At 39.3% G+C, this 12,128-nt stretch overlaps 1 pseudogene; it reads right to left on the bottom strand.

Moving 5' to 3' along the window:
• Positions 1-457: 457 nt before the first annotated feature.
• Positions 458-11,190, bottom strand: LOC113520961 (tubulin alpha chain-like; annotated as a pseudogene).
• Between the last annotated feature and the right edge of the window lie 938 nt (positions 11,191-12,128).

Genomic DNA, 12,128 nt, shown 5'->3' with positions numbered 1-12,128 from the left:
ATCGATTTTGATAAACTTTTTACACGACCAATCTACGTAGATTTTTTTAAATAAGAATTTTGCAAATCGGTTTAGAACTGCTGGAGTTATGAGGTAATCCCACTCTGCTGCTAATAATAAAAGTCAAAAAATAGCTACGATTTTTTGCCACGATGCAGGATCAATTAACTGGGACTTTTTTTGCTGGGTGAAAATGGTATGGTAACCCCGCCTGCGCTAACGGGATACGCTGGCGGAGCACCAGTGAAGGGTGATAGATGAGAATGAAAACAGGCCAGATAGCCCATCATGATGAATTCATCAGGAATTCACCATGATAGTTTCCAGGGAGAACCGCGAGGAGGTCGACCAAGTTGGGTATATTGCTAGCAATGGGATTCTCAGTCTCCATTACTAACAATCCCTTTCCCCTCAATCCCAACTGGAGGGACTGTAGCTATAAAATGAAAATCAGTAATGTAAATAAGATAATTTAATAAACGCAAACAGACGGTACTTTACTTTTTCAGTGGTTTACAATTGACAACATATAGGACGGGCACAATTACTACACAATTACATTTACAGTGACACAGCGGTCTCGCCGTACGCCGCGCGACTCGCCACTAACTTAGCAAAGTAAGATAAAATGACATCAAAAAAACGTGTTTAAAAGAGCAATACAATAGAAAAATGTTTCTCCGTTCAGTGTTTGCTAAAAAAATTTTGAAAAGAAAAAAAAATGCGAAAAGAAAGAACAACCGCAAGTCCACAGGACGGAGAAACCAGACGGAGCGGTAGCTCTCTCGGACGCCACATGAGAGAGCGGATACAGCAACTCGAGCATCAGCCAGCCTCCGCGGACATTTTCGAACCTTTATAAATTTTCACAGTCCTGCTATAATAAACATTATAAAAATATGCGGTCGCGGTTTTGTAGCGTCCGCTTCGGCGGCGACGCTGCGCAGGCGCACCTTGCACAACGCACACGGGCTACGACGATGCACATTATCACTGGCCTGGGATCTATGCATATAGATGCACTTTGAATTAAGTTATTTGTAAAAAACTATGTAACAGCAATATAAAATTACTCAAGCTTGAGGTATATATTTGCAACTAAGCAGTTTCATCAAATTCGACTTTCTTTCATTTTGTTGAATTTGGCATGATCAAACAGTTGCATCAAATATTCTTGAATTGGCTATCCTTCTGTATTTTTGCTGTGATCTAAATAGTCGCAACTGTTTATCCACAATTTTTCACGAATTGTCCAATCTCCATTTTGTCCTGCATTGCTATACTGTGGCAGTGGATACGAGCATACGGCGAGGGCCCGTGCCCTCGCCGAGTCGTCGTCAGAGCTCGTCGCAGCCGGGCTGCATGTCCGATGTCTCCATGGCCACTTCATCGTAGTCCTGCTCCAGAGCCGCGAGGTCCTCTCGGGCTTCTGAAAACTCACCCTCTTCCATACCCTCGCCGACATACCTGAACAGGTTAAAAAATTATATTCGCAAATAATGGAAAGTAATGATAAAATAAATTATAATAATGAGCAATTTATAAGAGTTATGCCGACAAATCATTCGACTACTACCGTCATCAAAATTATTCTAAAGTAACAAATTTTTGGAGATTTCAAAATAAAATTGAAGACCCGAATGAAAACTATACCCTTTATAGGAAGGTCGAAAGATCAAATCAAGACCGTTTCAAATTTTAGTTACGGTGCTACAAATTTTCCAAAAAAGAAATATATTTTACCAGTGTACAAACGCCCGTTTCGAGTACATGAGATCGAACTTGTGGTCGAGTTTTCCCCAGGCCTCTGCGATGGCGGTCGTGTTGCTGAGCATGGACGCAGCGCGCTTCACTTGCGCCAAGTCCCCGCCCGCCACCACGGATGGCGGCTGGTAGTTTATACCAACCTGGTGGAAAATAGGACCAGTTATAAAACAAAAGTCACAGAACCGAAAATACAATTTCGGATTTATCCACGTTCATTTTCAAATTCTCTTTTTTATGTATACATATAGATAGTTTGCTAGCAAACATGTCAATAGTTCATATTGAAGTGGCATCTATCACCTCTATATAAATATAGTAATAATAGTAAATGGGGCAGAAGAACATGGATATCATAAAATACACTCATGAGAACTAGTGTCTTCTTGTACCTATTAGATACTGCATTATCTTGCGAAAAGATATTTTAGGATAGCTGATTTTAGGAACCTACATCTTATTTTAGAATCTAACCTATATTTAGAGTCTGACCGTGTAGTTCCAGCATAGAATATGCTACCACTTTCTTTCCCGTGGCTGCCGTAATAGTCTATTAAGGGACAGCGAGGGATGGGCAGAGGCGTCCCTCTTAAAACATCTTTAAAACCTAACTGAAGCTGCTAATCCGCCAGCCAAGCGCAGCAACTACCCGCAAGGGGAAGGTTTATGTTCAGCAATGGACGATGAAAGGCTGATATGATTCAGAATCTAACCTAATTTATAACTTGGCTAAGATTGACAGGTAAGGCGTTCTTACCTATCGATCTTATCAACTCTTATTCCGTACAGCTTAGTTTATTTTAGAATAAAACAAAATAAATACATCTAACCTTGAACCCTGTTGGACACCAATCCACGAATCGTATCCCTGCCCTCCCCTTCATGGCTGCTATGGCCGCGTTCACGTCTTTCGGCACTACGTCTCCTCTGTACAGCAGGCAACACGCCATGTACTTCCCGTCGCGAGGATCGCACTTCACCATTTGATTCTGTGGCTCGAACAATTCCGCTGTGATCTCTGATACTGACATTCCTTCGTGGTATGCCTGGAGGTAAATTACCCAATTTTATTTTCGCTGCCAACCAAAACTGAACACCGCAGCCTACAAATGCTAATAACACCAGAAGCATTACTTCATGTTTGATCCTTGTGATATAAACATGTGAAACCCTTGCTTATTCTATAATATATGCAAAAAAGCTTAGGCTATTTTGCAAAAAACTACCTACATTCTAGCAAAATAAATTCATTTCATTTCATTTCAAAAAAAAAAAAATAATTAGAAAGGTATACCTACCGACTCCTCTTAAATATATAGTGACATCAAACTGGATAAGGCTTCATGCTTAGAGTTTTGACAAGGAATGAAGAGGACACTGAAAATGAAATGCTTACCTTATCAGCGGATACTACAGGTGCGTACGCGGCGAGTGGAAAGTGTATGCGCGGGTAGGGCACAAGATTTGTCTGAAACTCTGTGAGGTCCACATTTAGTGCGCCGTCGAACCGCAGCGATGCTGTGATTGATGACACCACCTGAACAACCACCAGACAAATACAGTTTCAAATAAAACAATTTATTATTATTATTTTTTTTTTTTATGGGTGAAAATGGTATGGTAACCCCGCCTGCGCTAACGGGATACGCTGGCGGAGCACCAATTTAAGGGTGATAGATGAGAATGAAAACAGGCCAGTTAGCCCATCATGATGAATTCATCAGGAATTAACCATGATAGTTTCCAGGGGGAACCGCGAGGAGGTCGACCTGGTTGGGTATATTGCTAGCAATGGGATTCTCAGTCTCCATTACTAACAATTCCTTTCCCCCCAATTTATTATTTATTAAAGATTCATTTGCTAAATATTTTTTACAACGTTTCACTTTTGAGGGTGACGTTCTATCTCCTGGTAATAATTTAAATCAAATTATTGGCAATACATGGATATACATTCCATTAAAACCGATTTAACTCTGAAGACTAAAAGGCTGTACAGAGTTACTCTTTTTTTATAATCGCATATAGATTGCAAGTTCCAATTCTGGGATCTATCTACATGCGTAATCAGTAGATTCTTTATAAATTAAGATATATCCAATGCAGACGACCGAGTCAAAAACAGTTTAGTGGCGTTTTCTAACTTTTAGATGCTCTAAATGTATATATATTCTTTATTGCACTTGTAAATTACAATTTATGCAAATTTGTGAAGATATATCTCTTCCAATGCAGTTAGAAAACATGACCGAAGTCAAAATTAATATTTAGTATACATAAACAAATATACAGTTTAAAATAGTGGCGTTTGATTTCAAAGTCAGTTCAATTATAAAAATAAATAAATTATGACTAGGTAATTGAAGGGCTCTCTTGTATGTGGGAGTTTGTTCCATAATTGGGCAGATACGAGAAAGAGTTGCCCATAAAATGCGTTCTACACAAAGGTAGGTTGAGAATCCTGGACTGAACTTGACAGGAGCGTTTAGGACGGATTGCGAGAGCGGAGGTCTTATTAAGTATGTTATAAAGGAAAGAATGTATTCATATTTACGAAGCAATTCAACATCCAAAAACAGACTTGATTTTTAGTATTTACTGGGAGAAAGTGTACGAGGTTTGTCCGGAAAGTATATCTAAAATAACTCAATAAATTTGTACTTGTGATATGAGCCTGTTGAGGTCTGGTTAAACATACGAGTGGGTCATCTTGAACTCTCGATAGACACGCCGCCGCCGGCTTGCCGAGTTTCGAGAGAAACTTGATTACGACGCGCTGCTCTTCAACGGAAGCGGGCTCCATGCCGACGGGGTTTCGTTAAGAGGTAACTTCACAGATGGCGTGACAAGCCAGTTCGCACCGCACGGCGGTCAGACCAGAACTGAAGCATTGTTAGGGACATAAGGAAGGGGTCCTGCGCTTACCTGGCCTCCCCACTCCTCTTTCTCGCATTCCAGAACACTTCTACGAGCTCATTTATATGACATGTCGATAGAGTGCCGTCCATTATGAGACCAAGGTTCTTAACCTTCTCGCTATATGCCACTGGAACTCCATCGTAGTAAAGTGGCGGTATCCCGGTCCAATTCAACCTGCATCGCATCCTGTCTGCCAATAATGATAGCGCGCAGTCCGAGTATTGCAGATAAATCGATCGTCGCGTGCGTGGTCAGCACGGCGTTGTACGGTTCCACCACCGCTGTTGACACCTGAGTGAATTACACCAAGACATTCAAACTACAAATAAGATATTTTAATTTTAATTAGGTTCCTGCCGAGTATTGTTTTGGTTTCCCAAAAAGCCTACAGCATGGGGAACGCGCAGTTCTTCAACGGCGTTGTACGGTTCCACCACCGGGGGGAATAAAGAGATATTTTAATTAGTTTCTTCAAGGGTAAAAGGGTCGGCAACGCACGCGTAATACCTCTGATATTGCAGGTGTTCATAGGCTACGGTAACCACTTACCATCAGGTGGGCCATATGCTTGTTTGTTGTGCTTACCACCACAGTGGTATAAAAAAATAACTACCCGGCACAAAATGGTCCACCTCGTTTTCTCGTGAGTGTTGTAAGAGCCGACTAAGCGAGGGCGAGAGATGGGCAGCAGTGCCCCTCTTTAAACATCACAAAGCCTGTGCTAGTCAACCCATATGTCAAGCGTGGCAACTACTGGCAAAACCCCCCTTATGAGAAGGCCTGTGTCCATAGGCGACGGTTACCACTTTCCATCAGGTGGGCTGTCAGCTTGTTTGCCATTCTAAGTTACATAAAAAAAAATATACAATTTTTTTTAAGAACTCTCATATTAACAGAGCAACGTCATGTTTGTAATTTAGTAAAGGACGTTCAATATGTTTTAACCGTCTAATGACAATTTTTTTTGGAGACGGTAGTTTTTACTCAGACTAGAGAACTTAACTACATATTGCTGTTGTATAACAGAAATATAAGCGATCCGTTATCTTCAAGTCATATAAAGATGTCGTAATATAAACAATTACATCTTAGATGATGTAATCCCAAAAGAAAGTTGAAATCGAAAGTAAAAGCACATGATACTGTGGTAAAAGTAGCGCCATCTAAAGCATGATCCAGTAACCAGTTTAATTCAATGTATTCTCCACATGCATTAAATAGCGCTAGTGTACTATACTTGCTGGAACCGAAATCGTTTCTTTGGGGGCAAAAATCAGTTTATTTTATTTATATGCTTTTGTACATTCACTTATAGTACAGATATTAGATTATAGCAAAAATATACACAGGCGGACTTATTCCTTAAAGGAATTTCTTCCAGTCAACCCTGAGAACCCGAAAGCAGAAAGTGTCTACAGGGTTTGTATATAAAGCATAGCATAATGGTGCAAATGATACAATAAATAAAGTATTAGTAGCTAAAAACTATAAACATAGAATAATTAACAGAAAAATCTCTCAAAATGATCTGAACAATTTCAATGTTTTGTACTGTATTAGAATAATTATTATTTCTAATATTAATAATTCTTATAAAAGCATATTGAATATTAATAAAATTGGTATATCTATTTCTTTTGAATTTGTCTCAACTTACTTGTGGCGCTGGATATATCGCAAACTCGAGTTTGCTCTTCTTGCCAAACTCGTCTGACAACTTTTCCATGAGCAGCGACGTGAATCCGGACCCTGTTCCACCTCCAAACGAGTGGAACACAAAGAAACCCTGTGTAGATTTATGTGGAAAAATTGGATACAATAAGCAATTAAAGTATTATTTTAAGATCTTGTGCTCCCTCTACCGGGGTAATTAGGGTTAAAAGAGATTGTCATGAATGTGGACTACTAGTCTCCATTGCTAGCGATATACCCTGTCAAGTCGACCTCCTCACGGTTCTCCCTGGAAACCATGATGCTGAATTCCAGGTATCATGAAGGCTAATTAACCTGCCTTTTTATTCTTCCGCCTGCGCTAAAGGTTATACACTGGGGGGGCACCAGTGAGGGATGATAGGTGAGAATAAAAACACTAGTTAGATCATCGTAATGAATGGAAAGCACGATGGTTTCCAGTCAAATCACGGGGAGGTCGACCTGATAGAGTATATACTAACAATCTCTTCTCTTAATACATCACTTGAGTCTTTATTTTTTCATATACCAGTAGTGGTTAAATTAACTGCTTAATTAGTAGTTCATGTTATGGTAAGCAGGCACATTAATGTTTGTAACACTAGAGGCATTAGGTACTTGCGCGTTGCCAACCCTTGAACCTACTCATTAATTTCATAGCCCTATTAATTTCATGTTTTAAATTGAAATTCAATATACAAGCAAACTACGACTACCTTGCCGATGTTTTCCCTAGAGACTACAGCATGGAATTCTTTAAAAAGGGTACATTAAGGCTTCTTCAAGGTCGACAACGTGCACGTGACACCCCTACTGTTGCAGGCGTCGGTAGGCTATAGTAACTGTTTACCATCAAGACGGGCTGTATGCTTGTTTACTACCATTGTGATATGTATACCAGAGGGAGACTTTGTACAAAAGTCGATTCTTTGGGTACCTCTGTCCCATTCGTCTTTCAACCGTGAAGTAGTTGTGTTTGCATGGCTGTTTCGATTTGAAGGGTGGGATATGACGTGAATTTACTCGGTACAGAGTAATAACACCTGAGTTCTCAGGAATGGCAACGCATGGGGAGTATCATGGGCGAAACAGTATACTCTGTTATGTCCATGGTACTGCTCATGTGTATAGGCGACGGTTACCACTTTACATCAGGTGGACCGTCAGCTTATTTGCCATTCTAAGTTGTATAAAAAAAAATATAAAAAAAGCTGTTTGGTGGTAAATATAGACGAGACTGAGGTATCCACATAATTTTTACGCAATACGGCGCAAATGAATTGTTTCGCTGTTGGGTAGGCTGCGTGTTAGCTCAAACAGTGTCCTGAAGACAACTGCCGATAAAATGGACTGTCCCATCCTAAAATATTGGGTGGGACAGATTATCAATGCAAAAGCGTCACGACCGCTCATTTACCAACATAGGTTACGTTATAACTATCACGTTTATAACTAACAAAATGGACCTTATGTTGTCTGATTAAATAAATATTATTATTTGTTATAACACTTTCTATATATTCCTCTGTAGCTCGTAACACACCTGTAGGCCGGTACACTGGTCTGCTAATTTCCGCACTCGCTCCATCACAGGGGTGAGCACCTCGCGGCCGGTGGAGTAGTGGCCGCGCGCGTAATTATTGGCTGCGTCTTCCTTGCCGGTGATCAGTTGTTCAGGGTGGTAAAGCTGGCGGTATTCACCGGAACGTACTTCATCTGCAGTAGATTATACGATTATTGGAAATACGGGGTCGCCACTCAAGAACCTTTCTTCCCATCGATTTTATATTCCTAGAGGAAGGACATCACCAGAGGGAGACTTTGTACAAAAGTCGATTGCTAAGGGTACCTCTGTCCTATTCGTGTTTCTACCGTGAAGCAGTTGTTTGCATGGCTGTGTTTCGGTTTGAAGGGTGGGATATGGCGTGAATTTACTGGGTACAAAGGAATAACACCTGAGTCCCCAGGAATGGCAACGCATGGGGAGTATCATGGGCGAAATAGTATACTCTGTTGTGTTCATGGTTGTCTATAGGCGACGGTTACCACTTTCCATCAGGTGAGACGTCAGCTTGTTTGCTATTCTAAGTTGTATAAAAAAAAGGATTGTCGAGTAGTGGCAATGTATAAGCAAACACAGTATAGGGTAACTCCTCAGTAAATGAAGCGACAACCTCATATGTTGCTGAGAGTCGGTGAATCAATCTTCCATTTTAACTTCTGATCTTGAAATAATAAAATTTACCAATAACATCATCATCGTCATATCAACCGCTAACTGTCCACTGCTGGGGGAAAAGGAATGATAGTAATGAGACTAAAAATCCCATTGCTAGCAATATACCCAACCAGGTCGACCTCCTCGCGGTTCCCCCTGGAAACTATCATGGTTAATTCCTGATGAATTCATCATGATGGGCTAACTGGCCTGTTTTCCTTCTCATCTATCACCCTTCACTGGTGCTCCGCCAGCGTATCCCATTAGCGCAGGCGGGGTTACCATTCCGTTTTCATCCACCAAAAAAAAAACTGTCCACTGCTGAACACACCTCCTCCTCCCCCTTGGGGCGGTTTACCAGTAGTTGCCACGCTTAGCAGGCAGGTTAGCAACCACAATTAGGTATTTAGTGATGTTTTAAGAGGAATACTGTTGCCCATCCTTCTACCATAAAGATGCCTTAGTTGCCTTTTACGACACCCACCAGAAAGGGTTGCCTATTCTATTCTGAGATCTACACGGCATACCAATAACCGACGTTACCAATAACAGTAGCCTCCAAATCCACCATCACCACCCGTGGCACCATTTTGCCCCTGTCTGCCTCCGAAAAGAACGTGTTGAAGCATGAGTCGCTGAAGTTGGGGTCCGAGTCGCAGACGGGCAGCGTGCCGTCCGGGCGGATGCCGTGCTCGAGGCAGTACAGCTGCCAGCACGCCACGCCCATCTGGACGCCCGCCTGGCCCACGTGCACCGAGATGCACTCCCGCTGCTCGCGTACAAGTATGTCGCACGTTATTATAGAGAAACTAAAGCATTGTGGAGTGTTACCCATGTAACTTCAGGCTGGTTGCTTACTGATATCTAATTTTGGATAGCTTAGTGGTACCTATTGTGGCTTAGAGGTACCCTACTTCATTATGGGAGAAGGAATTGCTGGTAACAGCTGGTAATATATTTCCGAAATATACACAAACTAATTACGTATATATTTTTAGTATTGGTTTCAAACTCGACTTAAGAGGTTTTTATATTAAAAATATTACATATATCTACGCTAGTCCAGAGGGAGACTTTGTACAAAAGTCGATTGCTTGAGTACCTCTGTCCCATTCGTGTTTCGACCGTAAAGCAGTTGTGTTTGCATGGCTGTTTCGGTTTGAAGGGTGGGATACGGCGTGAATTTACAGGGTACAGAGGAATAACACCTGAGTCCTCAGGAATGGCAACGCATGGGGGGTGTCATGGGCGAAATAGTATACTCTGTTATGTCCATGGTACTGCTCATGTCTATAGGCGACGGTTAGCACTTTCCATCAGGTGGGCTGTCAGCTTGTTTGCCATTCTAAGTTGTATAAAAAAAAAACGCTAACTTAAATAATTTATTCTTACGTTGGTTTTGTACAAAATTTGTCCAGATTGCAGTCATTTTTAATCCTCAACGCAAAAGAGGGGTGTTATACGTTTGGCATGTCTATGTATCTGTGTGTCAGTCTCTAGTATCGTAGCTCCTAAACGAATGGACCGCTTGGACGCGGTTTTTTTTTGTTTGAAAGCTGACCTGTTCGAGATAGTTCTTAGGTACAATTTATGAAGGTCTATTCAGGCGTTTCAAGGTCATTAGCTCAATTTATAGGTTTGTGTCGGGGCTTTCTTTAAATTTTTAATAAATTTATATTTATTTTGGAATAAAATTTGTTTTATTTCTGATCTAACCTTAATAAAAAAAGGTAGATACATCTGCATGGGACGATAAGCACTTATTGATATTATATGCATTAGCTACTGTTTGAAATACAGAATAATGGGGGGAAAGGGATTGTTAGTAATGAAGACTGAGAATCCCATTGCTAGCAATATACCTAACCAGGCCGACCTCCTCGCGGTTCTCCCTGGAAACTATCATGGTTAATTCCTGATGATTTCATCATGATGGGCTAACTGGCCTGTTTTCATCCTCATCTATCACCCTTCACTGGTGCTCCGCCAGCGTATCCCGTTAGCGCAGGCGGGGTTAACATACCATTTTCACCCATCAAAATAAAATACGGAATAATATAAATATCAACTACCGTATGTATTTTGTGATACCCTATATTATGTGATACCCTAAAGCAATAAACAAATTGGAGCGCGATTCAAAATACCCAGACCTTTATCTCTAAACCTGACTAAAGGCAGGAATCTGGGATTTTATATCTGTCTGTCACTACATTGTGAATGTCTTCAAAATCAAGTGAAAATCGACAAATGTGTGAAAGGTGAAACAAAATTTTCTGTGTTTTGAATTAATATCACCAAATCATTTATTATTTCCTATAAGTAACAAAAATTATCAGAAGAAATAAAATTTGTTATGACTTACCACGATTCATGAAATTTACTCGCCAATATCTATTTAAATATTATATTATATATAAGTAGTTACTTAAATTAAATCACTTATAGCACTTACCATGGTATTATACTGGTAATTTTGATAATTACGAGGTAAAAATAAATATAAAAAAATAAAATTAAAACGATATGATTACAAAAATTTTGGTGGAACTGAAATTTAAGAAAAAAAAAAATGCGAATCAATGTTCGTATGATGGGCCGCTAGGATCTATTGTTATTTTTGTTCCATATTCAAATATTATAAAAGAATTTTGCGGCCAGTATGTTTTTGCTTACAAAAATAGAAAGATTTTCAATAAGGTTTTATTACAGTAAAAAAAAAAAAACTAATGGTCATATATATATCATTAAAATGTATTAATACTTTTTTAAATCGTCTTTTTTATAATTCTATTACTGGTTTCAGTATATTGCATGATGAAAACTTGAAAGTAATTCAGCAGTGCCTCTTTTCATTTTTTTTTTAAACTACTATTTGAATAGAGCAATAGGCAATATATTTTTCTGCTTTTAATAGGATAGATGCATAATTTTATTTAAAAAATAAAGTAAAAAGTAAAAACGTATTTATTATCAGAATATGTTTGTATAAGCACAGAATTTATCATTGATTCCTACACTAAGATAGATAGATAGATAGATAGATAAACACTTTATTTGAGCCATTTAACACACGTAAATTAATGAATAAAATGATACAATTTGATTATTTACATTTTTCAAATATAAAACAACATATAAAACACAAAATTAATATTGGAGATATGTTTTCACCTAAGCTAAGCATGTTCTGTAGAAAACAGGATTCGCATTACCATATACATGCATATATAAATTAACATAGACTCTCTAATAGTACAGATAATTAATAATTTATGTATGTATTTTATAGCAATCGCCTAAGTCATGAGTGACACGCTCTTGTCCCAGACCTCTGTATATAACAGATTACTATATAAAAAATAATTGACGATTTACAATCTGTCAAGCCGTACGTTTTACCATCTTCATGGTATGAACCTAAAAACAAGGAATTAAATAGGAGTGATAAAATTGTCAATTCATAGCAGGCTACTGTACAGAAAATGTTATACGGCCGTATAACCCTACCAAATTCAGATATAACCTGCTTGCA

This window comes from Galleria mellonella, unplaced genomic scaffold (genome assembly GCF_026898425.1).
Source record: "Galleria mellonella isolate WM207_F2 unplaced genomic scaffold, CSIRO_AGI_GalMel_v1 utg117, whole genome shotgun sequence".
Classification (NCBI taxonomy): domain Eukaryota; kingdom Metazoa; phylum Arthropoda; class Insecta; order Lepidoptera; family Pyralidae; genus Galleria; species Galleria mellonella.
This window is presented reverse-complemented; position numbering and strand designations above follow the sequence as displayed.